Below are 14,285 nucleotides of genomic sequence, written 5' to 3' on the forward strand. Positions count from 1 at the left end.
ATCACCATATCCTCTGGACATTTAATTAACGGATTATCAGTTAATTTTGTTCATGCATAATTATTTAAGGAAAGAAACTCTTTGCAAATGAAAACGAGATAAAGTTAACATAGCGTCAGCATTTTTCATTAAGAAAATTAATCTGTTAATATAAAAATGTATACATGTAAATGCATTTTTCTTCAGATAAGAAAATAAGAAAATTTATAAAACAAAATTCCATTTCTCAGCAAGCAATGTTAAAAAGATCCATCTAATTAATCTTTCAATTAATCTAGAGAAACGTAATATAATTGTAGTATCTAGAATTTTTAGCGTAGGTTAAAGTATTTTTAGGAAAAATGTAAGAATGAGTGTGAGTGAAGGACAGGCTGTAAAACGGTCGAGGGAAAGTGGCCTGCACTACATCACGGACCCAAGATTGCAGGGCCAGTTTTCCAGGGGTGCATTCGAGTGTTTATGATGAGTGCGAGTGAGAAGAATGCTTGTGGGGGAGAGAATGGTTTTAAGAGAGTTGCGTTGACTAGAGAAGAGAAAAGACCTATACACTGCAAGCTATATCGTTTTTATTTATTTGTATTTTATTCAATTATCTATTCCTGTGTTTTTTAAAAATAAAACATTTAAAAATACGATTAATACCACATAATTATATTTGATTAAAAGAACTTGGTAGATTTCATAGTTGATTATTTTATCGAATAAAATGTACTTCATAAACATTCCAATGTTCAGGTTTTACTTCAAAAAATAGCACAAATATTCTTTGTTACTTAATACAATTCCATTCAATGCTTCGAGCTCATACGAGATAAAAAGCAGAAGTTCTGCCGTCACTACAAATTTTCGATGCAGACGCAGCTGTCCCGACAATCGGATAAATCGGCAAGCTTTTTGGGATACGCTAGTGAGCCTATTTCGAACGACGGTACATATTTTCATCATTTTTCAGCGCGATGATCAGCCAGGCTTTTCAGGTGACAGTGAACCTCAGCTAGGAGGGGATATAGGAAATCCAGGATTACATCCTCCTTCTGTTCTACGTGTTTACCCGATTGTGCCCGCAAACCGCCGCCGAACTCCCCGTCGTTCTACCACAGCCGCGGATTGCATCTACAGATTCACGCAAGTGTGGTGTTCCGGAAGACTGCAGCGAGTTTCGAACAACTTCCTCCGAACTTGCGCTCCAGTTCCGAGGAATTAACGGGGATGGTCCGGCAATCGGATCCGGTGGAACACGAATGTTGTGGTAAATATTTCATAATTGAATAAACTCGTAATGGGGGCGAACGTTATTAAACGTGTCCACTGAATTTGCCCCGTATGATGTTTTTGATTATTCGGGCATACCCTGATGAAGCCAGCTCTTAATTAAACGTTAAATTACCGTTTAATAGAATATAATAGAGCGAAATCGAAACAACGACTATCGACACAAGTGATTTATCATTAATGGCGCATTAAATAACACGATAAACGGTTAGAATATCAGAATTGTATACATAATGTGTATATAGAAGGTAATTTAGATTATCTTGCATTGTTTTGAAGAAAAGGATTCGAAAAGAACAAAATACATTTTATAATATTTGGAAATTAAACAAAATTTGATTAAAGCTTTACTATTTCTAAATATTTGATATAGTTTACGTTGTAGCAACAATGGCACAAATGTTGAATTCCATAATTTTGTTATTAAGTAGAAATATTTAAAAAATTGCAAGTCTTTATTGAACTTTTATTACATTATTAGATTTTAATTTTTCTTAAAAAATATTTATTACACGAGGTTCTCGATGTATTTATATTGTAAAACAATCTTTAAAAGAATTATAAATTCAAATAGAATCATTAATAATATTTTATGGTTGACTCAACGTGTTGCAGTTATTGTTCCGTTATCGTCAGACTTGATAAATTCGAGATATTCGTTGAAATGAGGTTAGTTCACGCATACACATAGAAAATGGCTCTTCTAACACACATACGGTTTACGATGAGGTTCCATCAAGCCTTATCCCAACCATAAAGCTTCTTCGGCAGCTGGATAGGATATACGAAGGTAATAGAAAAAGAGATAAGGGAAAAGAAAAGGAGTGTTTCGCTTTGAGTCCGTTAGAGAACTCCTCAGCTACATACAGTTGGTTGCTCACATGATCCCAGTCGGCCTATGTCTGAAACGGATAGAATGGCAAGGGGGGATGCCCAAACTCGCGGTGCTCTGCCCGATAGTAATGGCGGAATTAGTTTCGGCACGTCTTTGTTACTGGCCGCGTCGCGAGTTGAGGTGGAGCGTGCAGCCGAATCCCCTTGCCTCTCTAACCCCTTTCAGACGCTGGCCAGCTGGGATCATGTGAGTAACCAACTATACCTAGCAAGACGTATGCCATGTCTGAAGAGATATCTAATGATATGCTGACAACTTGATTGCATGATTAACCTCATAGAAAATTCTCCTAATTTAGACCTTTAATAATTTGATTTTATTTAATATTTTGATAGAAATATATCACCGACTGAAGAGCATCATAGGTGGGTACCCGAATGGTTCGTCTTCTATCCCGATCGCACGTGACGTCAGACACCGCTAAAGCCAGACCCGAGGCCGAGTATTTTCAAGACTAGAGTTCGTTTCCAAGTAGCTTTAGAGGCTGACAGCGTCTAGAGTGTCACGTGACTTATATATATTGACACTTATATATAATTATATATTATATATATTGTACTCAAAGTGTTGAAGAAGGCACTGTTGGTGACGGCTTGGTTACCTACGGCAAAAGGTATCAGATCAGAAACCCCCTAACCCTTTGCAGGTTACTGGGTTCACTATGTATGTGTTTTTAAACGATGTTGCTTTTAATTTTTTGTTTTTAGAGGTTTATAATGTACTGATCTATAAATTTTGGTAGTCGTACAATTTTGATCTCTCGATTAGTATAAAGCTTTTTTAAAACGTTCTTCTGTGTCATCGAAATATTGATACTCTGATAATCAAGGTAAATTGAATATTTTGTAGAAATAGATAAAATATTAAAGGATTAATAACAAAAAAGGATAATAAAAGTTTTCTAAAGTTCTTATTATCGATAGTAATAATTTCGAGATATTTGAGTGCGCTATAAATATGCTTTCATATAAAAGTGTATTATCAAAATTATACTGTATTTATTATAACATTTTTTAATATTTAACAAATATTAAGTACAGAAAAAACACCATATACCTGAACAAGAAAGATAACTGCTTATTTGCCTTTAAGAATCAATTTGTGGAAACACTTTAGGATAATGTGTAACAATGTATTGACTTGATCGATTTTGTCAACATCTGAAAATATTACTTCTTCGTATCATTCGGAAAAGAGCAGGTTATAGCATAATAAACCTGACTATCCTAATGGTATGAAATAACGTGCCTGTACATTCCAGGACGAAGCGTACAATATAATCAATAAGTGGAGCGTAGAAAACGTCATCTAAAATTTCCGGTGTCATATCTGGACACGAACATTGCATGGCGCAGTACAGAAAACGTGTGGGTGTATAGAAACGTAGTTGACCAGACGCAGTGTAAACCGCGAACAAGGGTGTCGGGAAATTGATATGGGACTTCTGGGAGTTGGTATTATCATACAGGTGTAAATTATGTAGAATAATGTGCGCAGACGCGTGTACAGCGCGTGGTAAAATAATTTAACTAACGATGTTCGAACATATGTGCGAGTGTTCATAATATTGTGAAGCATGTAATGAAAAAATATTTAGATGTAAAAGAAACAATTTATTAAACTTTGTTTTACATTATAAATAATTTTCGTATGAGTAATGGAAGATTTTAGAATAATGTTTAATGAAAATTAAGTGATGACAAAATTATTGATAACTGTACAAATATGAAGTAGGAATTCAGACGAAATATTCTGAATTGTATTATTTATATTTATTTTTCATTATTTATATTTATATTAATTATGCTATTCATAATTGTATATATGCTGTATATTGCATAGAAATGATACAATCAATATTTTTCTTCGATGCATCAATTTATGAATTGATATATACAAATTTTTCTATATTAATAGTCAACAATTTTGTATTGCTTTGTACATTTTATATTATTCTATTTTAATTGTGTTATGAATGGTTAAAATTATACATTGTATATGCTTTATGCTATTGGTTCCCTAGCCATATCTTCTTCTGGTTATTGTTGCATGTGTGGTTTTTATTGCAGTCTCCATTTACGCGGTTTTCCTACCGCATAAAACTAAATGACTTGGAACACATCCTTCGCGTAAATCGAAACATAAGTATATTTCTTTCCTGGTAAACAGACAGTGAATTGTAAATTCCGACTTTTATGGACTTCATAAGTACACGAAACCAAATCAAATGCAAACATGTTTTGAATATTAAGTTTTCCGGAAATTATTGATGGTCAGTTATTATGTATTACATATTAAAATATATGTTAGAATGTATATGATAAGGTACATTATATTTTGTTACGTATTTATTCTATGAATATTTTCAATTTCCAATTTTGTAGTAAAATATCTTAACGCTCAAAATTTTATTAACGTTTTATGTGAAATTGAATTTAGAAGCAATATGAAATATTTTAAATAAAATATAAAGGAGGAATTACGTTGTGTAAAGATTCACATGTCTATTGTACGATTGGATTTATTGTACAATTTGCATAACATCGTAAAAATGTATTTGCAAAATGAACTAGCTTCATTTTACTATTTAAATGATTCAATAGTTAAATAACAATTTAATCATTTCACATGAAACTAAATACGAACTCTAAACTCGATCAGACTTTGAATATTGCCACCCCTATCTGTCAAAGCTTAATTTCACAAATCAAGTCCTGGAAAATTACATTTCTCAAATCTACCGACCTACGCTGAATCGCAAAGTTGCTCACGTGGAAAACTGCTTCTCAAAGAATGATTATTTCTCTGAACGCAGCACGAATTTCATGAATAGGATGTTAGAAATTATCTGACTTACTCACAATCAGTACAGTCACACAGGACAGTATTTGTTAAATTATGCGAATAATAATTATGATTAACATTATCATATTTAAATGCTCAATTCGATTGAACACTTCGACATCCACTTACTTATTAAAAAATATTCTTCATAGTAAAGTGAAAGTCTTTGAATTCATTGAACATAGAATGGATTACTTTCTTATCTCGTTACTTGAAACTCTTTATTCAAATATTTCATTATTTCTTGTTTAAAATAAGATATGTAGTTACTTGAACAAAACCACGAGATATTAGTCATAGAAAATATAATATAGTACAATTTAATAAAATAAAATATAATAATATATTATAAAAGAGAGAGAAGATAAAAATTATTATGTAATGAATTATTCATCATGCATAAACAGGAAATGTAGAACACGTGAAACTTAATTATAATTACCATAATTACACAATATCACTGAATAAATTAAAATTTACAAACTTGTTTATTTGTCGTTTTTTTTAAACATATCACTTTGAAATTAATATAATAATAATCAGTGTTAATACTTCTAAGTAATTAAACACTTGCATTATAATACTCAAAGACTTTTCTAACAACAAAAACTATTCTTCTTAAATGGTGAATTGTTACCACATTAAGAAAAGTACCTTGTTTTTTAGTATAATGAAATATTCCCCACAGTTTCGTTGTGAAAAATTCTGTATTTTCAAATTCTTTTTACTTAAATCGCATAAAGTTGCATACGTGGATGATTTGCTCCAATTATGCTGAACGTGATGCATCCAAGGAGGTTGTTAGACTACGAGAGCGAAGAAGACATTGTCGTGCCGACGTATGCGAAAGGTCTAAGTTACGATCTGTTTCACTGTTCTTCCGATATTCAGTCACTTACACTTACACTCTTTGCCTTGTACAAGACTGACCAGAGAAAGGAAGCCATCTTTATTCTGGATCTTGGCCGCCAGCCATGAAAATGCCGACTGCTTTCTCGCATTTTCGGAAATAGTGAAGGATGACACCAAACTCTAAGGGAGTGAAACGAGGTGTGCTCCTAAATAGAGATCAGGTACTGTAACTTTCACATGTACGAAATTACAAACAGACTGTAGATATTTATGCAAACATAGGGTTTTATCAACCACTTTGGTGAAACTGATTGCAAACAAAAATGTATTTCCCTTTTTCAGAGTTTTGTCGAATCGTGCGTAAAATAAGAACATTTTTATGTAATTAATTATTATATTAGTAATGTATAACTTTATATAATTAATTATTATATTCTTAATGTGTAATTTTATGTAATTAATCATTATATTATTAATGTATCATTTTAGGTAATTGATTATTATATTATTAATGTATAATTTTATATTATGTACAATGTAAAAATGATATACAATGATGTTAGAAGAATGTTTTCTTATTGTTTCTGAATCCATACCACGAAATCATGAAATCGTCACATGCAGATCATTTTTAATCATAGTTTTGTATTTTCAATGAAAATAATTTAGATAGTCAATTTAAATAAGTACTTTATGCATGTGAGTTTCAACAAAATCTTTTTTAGCAGGTTCATCTCGGTTGCCTGCGACGCTTGTGGGAAAATCTTTTTAGATATATACCGCGTGACATAATGCAGCCAGTTTTGCACACAAGAACCTTCATGTGAATCCGACACAGGGTTGTCGGACGATGAATGGTGTTGGAAGTTGACAGAATGGTCGTGAAACCGATGGTATGGGTTGGTATATCGACCCACTGTGTACATAACTTCGTATATACCGTCTATCTCATTCATGTACGCATGAATACAAGACGAACAGGTGAGAGATTGACGGAAGACTACGGCCAGGAAATTCTAAGCCACCCAATAGTTCACTTCTATTTGTCATTACGCTAGTATATTGTAACTTTCTAATAGATGATTTTATAACGTGCAATTATACGAGAAAGTTAAAAGCAAGAAGTGCCGATATGTTTATCGTTCCAGTAATTAATAGTTCCATCAAATTCAAAATAAAATATTGATCTCTGTTAATACTTCTGTTACACAATACACCGTCCTTTAATGACAACTTAGATTCTTCCAAACAGTATATCATCTATGCCACTATTAACCAATAATATTTTCAAACTGAATTTTTTAGTTTCAATATAACTCTTAAAAACAGTATTAACTAAAAATACTTATTTACAAATTTCGCCTTTAAACACGGAAATTATAATCAAATTTCATAGGATTTTAAAATATTTTACTGACAACGCAAACAATACTAAATAAAAAATATGCAAAGCAAACTTCAATGCAAAATACAAATGATGATCACAATATCGATATTTTATTTACAAAATTGTAAAAAAAACACACCAATCATAAAATTACACGAAATATGTATAACACTCACGTGTCATTTCGTATAACATACAAAATTCGATATTTTAAATGCGACCAAGTGTTGAAACCCTTACTGGTACATCGCATTCGTTAATGTTACAGATGATACGTAAATAGCTGTACAACGGTGTCGCGTGAAGACGATTTGTGCAAAGGAGAACCCGCGAAGATACACAAGTACACTTGTAGATGGTAGAGCAGGAGTGAGTGTATGTCGATGCAAGTGCAGTCCCGTGTGCCCTTATCAAATCAACCTTCTTCCACATCCCATTCCTTCGGGCGTTACTAACACCGGTCTGCTCGCACCGTTCATACATTCTCATGCAACTCCATGCAAATACGATCCTTGGCCACCGCACCATTCCTTATCGCCGTCCCACTCCATAGTTTTCCCACTGTCCCGCAGTAATCCCTCTCGATTGAAGATTCTGTTGTTCACTTGTTCTCCGAAGTGGACATTTCATCGGATATTTGCATGGTTTTTCCATTTAGAACTCTGTCAATAACACCGACGAGACTTCGGCGCGAGCATTGATAAAGTCTTGTAAACACGGAGCAGAATGACATCTGATAATTTATATATGTATGTTTTGACTAATAGATATACAATCGTAGATGGAAGTATTTATGTAAGAATGTTCTAACGAAAATATTGTAGCTTTAATTGTAATTATTTTAGTAAATATTGTACGCTATTTAAATTGATGTTTTATATTTGTATTGGTTCGCTAGTCAACGGGTTAAAGACGGTGTTAAGGATGAAATTTTTTAGCTTTAGTACTCGTTAGTTTGTTTTTCAGTAACTTTTGAAGATATAAATATATTGTTCATAATTTTGAAAATGTTAGTATTTTCTGAGAGATTATTTAATTCTTAACTTTCGTGAGTTTCTGATGCAGAGAATAATGGTGTCTTTTTGTTAAGTAAACTTATTTTATGATACTCATAATTTTAGTATTTCCTTTTAAGTAGGAAACTTATACAATTTCAAATAGTCGCAACTGCATGATCGATCAGTTATTGGGACATTTTAGAAAATATTCTTATTTTATATTGTTTTTTGATATTATTCATAAGTTAAATAGTTTCTTTAAGGTATAATGGTTATTTCATAGTAAATTATTATGGAGTGTTCGATTTGATGAATTGTGTCATTTTATGAAGTAACCATATATCGGTCGTCATTTATTAGGAAGTCGATTTTGAAAGGCTTATTCAGTGATTGGAATTAATCTCGAAGGGAAGCGAAGTTTCGTGGAAGAAATACGAGGAGGAAAAGGTTCCTCGAATGGGGGATGAAGATCATACCCTGCTTAGAGGTAATCCGTAAGTGCGCACCTCTTTCCTTCACAGACAGATATATGTATATCATACGGAGTTATAAATGGAGATAGAGAAAATTGTTGCTTTTTCTACTTTATTCAAGTCTGTGAAATCTGATATTTTTATCTGAGAAATTAATTTTTAGTAGAATCAGATGTACGTAACAGTGTTCCTATTAATTGTTAATCGTTCATGTTCATTGTTAATCATCGGTGGAAAATAGCTACTCAAATATTCTAATAGCAATTTGATTCATATTTGAAAGCGAAATGACGTGAATGTAAGTATGAATATGTAATATAAATGAATGTACAATGTGTATAAACATGAATAAACATTTGTATGATAGAGAAAGGTTATTCTAAAATAAACACAATATGTTTTCTTTATTAACCAACGAATAAAGGAATACATTCATTATTAGTAATAGAAAATATAGACGACAATATTAAATTCAATTTTTAATCAACAAACGTAGTAAATATGAATGTTATTTAGAATTATATTATATCCTTAATTATTAATGTGTCCACAGAAATTTTATTGCATTAATTATTTTGGTGCATTCTTAAAGGAAACTATCAGTGTCTTTTAGACGCCTAAATTGTTAGTAATTTAAATATTGCGATGAGTGTATTCGATGCTGAACAGTAAATTTTATAAAATAAATACTTTAATTCCGCATAATGATAAATTATACATTAAGAAACTTCAGATAATCGTAGTAATAAATTGTAAATATAATGTTAAAGAATCCCTATGGTAATGAATTCAAAATGGAAATTATTTTCCACCCAAAAATTCGAAAAGTTTGATAAGACCCAGGAAGAATAAAAATTTGACTAACAATAAGAAAACTTTCTATGGAATTCTTTTCTGCAGAGTTTTGAAGCCCAGAAGTTCAGCAAAGGGCGCCTTGAAATTGATTTGTCTGCTATGGCGCTCACCTGTCCGACCTACTTCCAGGTCTTCACAGAATTGTTTGATAAAGATGGTATTGTTACAGCAGTTTTATTGTGTCATTAGGTATAGTCAGAAATGGAGCATGAAAACATGAAAGAACGAAGGGACAAATGAAACGACGTTAACTCCCCGAAGTTTCTTTCGACGAGCATGGAGGTGTGCAATTTGCGTCCACGATTGTTACAATTAGAGTAATTACGGTACAAAGTTTCCGTCGGTTTTCATTGCGGTTACTAGCTCGATCACATTTAACGTAATTACAGCAACGTTAAACAAAACGTATTGCACTCTGCGCTGCTTGATTTTAATCCCAAGACGATAACCCTCACAAAGTAGCAACACGTTCGATTTAAATGTTTTGAAAGGATCTCGAGATAGGACTATTTAAAATAACATTCAAATGTAAAATCCTTGTTAATAAGCACAATATTTAAATATAATAATAGGCAAACGAAATACCTAAAAATAATATATAAGGATTATAAACATAGAAATATTATTATTACAAATTCCTAACCATCTTACACATACATATTAAAAATATATAAACAAGTATAATGAAAAACAATTCGTTTGTTGATATAAAAATATCAACATTCAAGGCTGAATAATATATATTTCTCACATTTTATGTATATTATTATTATAAAATAATATTCAGAAGACAAATAGACAGAACATCTTTAAGGGTTGTTTGCACCCCTTCGATGTATATATTAAATAAGTAAATATATATTACCTACAGTTCCGAACCAATGAACGATTTTATTAATTCTTGTTATGTAAGTTGCTAATGTAGTTGCTACTTTAGATATTATATTAAACTTTTTTTTATATTAAATAATTTTTCATGTGATATCAATGTTGGAAACTTTGTTAAAAGAAAGAATTTACTTTTACGTCCACTTTCTGTATTCGATATTATGTTCAAATGAATAATAAGATTCGCGCGATTAAATTACAAAGGGAATCACGGAGATCGCACACGGCACAACAGTGATTTGAGATTTCAATGCGCATTTTGCATAGCTGCCAATTTAGGGGACGAGTGCGACACCTCGGCGAGGTCACAGGACCGCAAATTACAGTGGTGCACGACGTTCCTGATTAACAGAGGTCCAACCGTTGATGGGAATGGTATATGACAGCCCGGCGAGACGTGAAGTAAAGGCGAAAACAGTGAAGCAACTTCCAGCCAGGAAATTGAGGAGCAGCGAAACACCCGCGAAATTAATTATTATCCACCTCTTATTTATTCTATCTCGCAAAAACGTTCCACTTATGCTGCTATATCATGCGCGAACGAGACAAATAACAGATAAGCTAACGTTATTTATTAAAAAAAATAAGTCAACGAATTTTTTAAATGATTTGTTCGTATTAAAACAATTAAATGTAAGTAATTTGAATAATCTTATATCTTACATCGCTACAAAAATAATTCCCAATGGAATGATAAAAAAATTACGCTATTATTTTTTGGAAAGATAAAACTAGTTGAAGTGTAATTAAATGGTTGCTTTTTATGATTTAACTATATATTCTATTGGAAATAGGAAAAATGTTGCGCATGAAAAAGAGGTAATGAAATTTGATATACAAATATACTAATTTATATTACTAATTTATAAATATCATCATGTTACATGCTATGTTAGGTAAGTATTCGTATCGATTTCATATTTTTGATAGAAATTTTTTTATCGTATAATAAAAAATTACCTTTGTCTCGTATTACTAATAATAGAACATTAATTCCTGAAGAGAGTTTCTTCCCACGGAACACGAAACTGCATTTCGAAGAAAATTGCAGGATCAAAAGAGAGTATAATGCGAGCACAGAAGACGATTTTCATTGACGCTGTTTACGAGAGAAGATAACATTATGGAAAGGTGTGTAGGAAATTTATTTATCGCGCAATTCTATTCCTTTGTATGTCGTTAACAGCACGGACTGAGTCGAAAATAAAATTCATATGGGAAATTTAACAATGAGGTCTCCATTAGAAATAGATGAAATGATAATAATAATGTTTATCGTTTAATCACTTCTAAATAAATTACAGGAAATTTATTTAGTCCTTTTTCGAGTATTTTTTATCTAAATTCTTTGTCATTTTGTTTTAACGAACAGCTGTCAGAACAACATTTGACAAAATATAAACTCTTTCAAAAGTACAGTTAAAAGAAAAAAATGTATCGGAAAATTAGTGAAGCTAAAGAATAAAATTTTCTTAAAGGCGGTTAAAAAGAGGGAAACACTTTATCGGCCGCTGACATAAACGTGTAATTTCATTCACCAACTGTTATCAACAGACACTTATACTTATATAAATGTAACGTCACATTTTACAATTTGTCAATGTAACAAAAATTTAGGTTTTATTATAATGTATAAATGATGACTTGCCTTTTCATAATGAATATATTATAAAGATGCGATGATTGTATGAAAATTGCCAGCGACAGACGGTAAGATCTATGCCGGAGTTGCCGACGGTATGCGAAAATGCTTGTTAAACGTGTGGCCACCAAAATATTAACAAGTTTATTGATACTAGGTACTTAGAAACTAGTTTCAGTTCTCTGACTTTAAGGAATTTGGCCCTTGGCCATTTTCTTCGTTAGTTGACTGTATTAATCCCTTGTCGTATGTTTTTTTCTTACTTGAATTCACGAAACTTATTTTTTTGACGGATACTTTTTAAACATCAGCTGTCCCTTCATAAAAATTATTAAACATAATTAATAAAAGTCGTGATATAAAGTAACTTTTAAAACGGGAATGCTTTGAACAATTCTGGAATTAAATATATTTTGCTGTGATCTTGTGGTCAGAGTAAAAATGTTAATACTTATAAATAATAGGCATTGTTATGTATTTTTTAAATATGTTATTTCAATTTCATACGAAAAGTAATAAAATAAATTTTCAAGGAAGCAAGAATTACACAATCAATGTTTATAGTGTCCTAATATAATATTGTTCCAGATTCAATACTGCATCAGCCATTAGTTTACCTCAGATTACTTTAATTATCCACAAGAAACCTATAATCAATTTTGTATTTCTAAGGCAATAAAGCAATGTAATTTAGATTACGAATGCTCATAAAATTTGTATCTATTCTTGTATCTAAGCAAAAAGATCACAAAATATTTGGTTTAGTCTTACAGCCAAAGAGAAAGTTCATACAAAATATTTAATTTATTCATATATTTTCCAGTATTAATACATCTAGCATCTCAACGTTGGTCTAAGAATATGCCAGTGTTTATCTTGAACAATTCATTCAGATTAGTACATCAATTCATTTAAAATAGGCACATCGTTTTAAAATTATGAATTTTACTTTTTTTTTGTGCACGTTCAATCGATCGTATTTATATGCCGGCAATCACATTTGCATTATCCTGTATATTACGCTCTTCGTTAAAATATACGTACGAATAGTTTCCGCTCACCAGACCGAATTGACGGGAACAGCGGCATGGAAATACACGTCGCTGCTACGGCTCGTTATATGGTTAATGAATTAATCGGACACGCGGGCATTGTGATCTCGCGGGATTCGATAATCGACGGCAAATAAAATTGCGAGATAAAACTGTTAGACCGTCGTCGGGAACGCCAAGGTATCCATATATTTCTCTGTGCCATTCGGTATGCAGCCAATCAGCCGTCACGCAGAGATAATGATTTAAACACGCTTTGCGTAGGCCAATTTTCTGCTTGATTTCGTACGACACGTGAGCGATAAAGCGTAAACATTGAAACGTGTGCACAGTGAATGATGATTTTCAATGAGATTATTTAACGGAATTCACGTTTCCATTGAATACTGAGCGAGCTAGTGCAGTTTTATGCAAATTCGTATGTATGAGTACAGTGTTCAGGAAATTCTAAATTGTAATATGAAAGTCATTAGAGGTATTACTCATTGATAGGTTCATAAATGAATTGTTTTCGTAATTCAGAGAATAATTGTTAGCTTAAACAAATTACGTGAACTCCATACTGGTTTAGTTTTATTGAAAATACAAAATTGAATTAAATTTGTATTTATTATTTTATATATAAATGAAATGCTAATTATTTAGTGGGTGAGAGGAGTAATGTAAAATAGCAATTGATCTAGCAACTGTTTCGTTTGGATATTAATGATATTTGAATTCGCATCCGCAATAGTTAATTGTCCATCAGTAGTAATAGTAATAATTTAAAGATATAACATTTTTTATTAGTAATATATACAGACTTGTTTAAAAAACAGTTATATTCTGAATAGAGACAAACTTTAAAATTTTACCCAAATATTTAAAGAAACAAAGAATTGTTCCAAAGGGCCATTCTAACACAAAACCGAATTTCTGTGGCTGTTTGTGTACCACTGTCGTTTGGTTGAAACATTGAGCATCCAATTCGATCGATTGCCCGAATTTCTTCGGGTAGCCTATTTCACCGAAACAATATTTTATAACTAAGGTAAATAAAAGCGAATGCGCGGGGGGAAAAAACATTTCACCGATCCAATATTTAACGTTTCAAAGTCGATCTACAACTGAATACAGCTTTAATTAAT

This window comes from Nomia melanderi, chromosome 2, assembly GCF_051020985.1.
Source record: "Nomia melanderi isolate GNS246 chromosome 2, iyNomMela1, whole genome shotgun sequence".
Lineage (NCBI taxonomy): Eukaryota > Metazoa > Arthropoda > Insecta > Hymenoptera > Halictidae > Nomia > Nomia melanderi.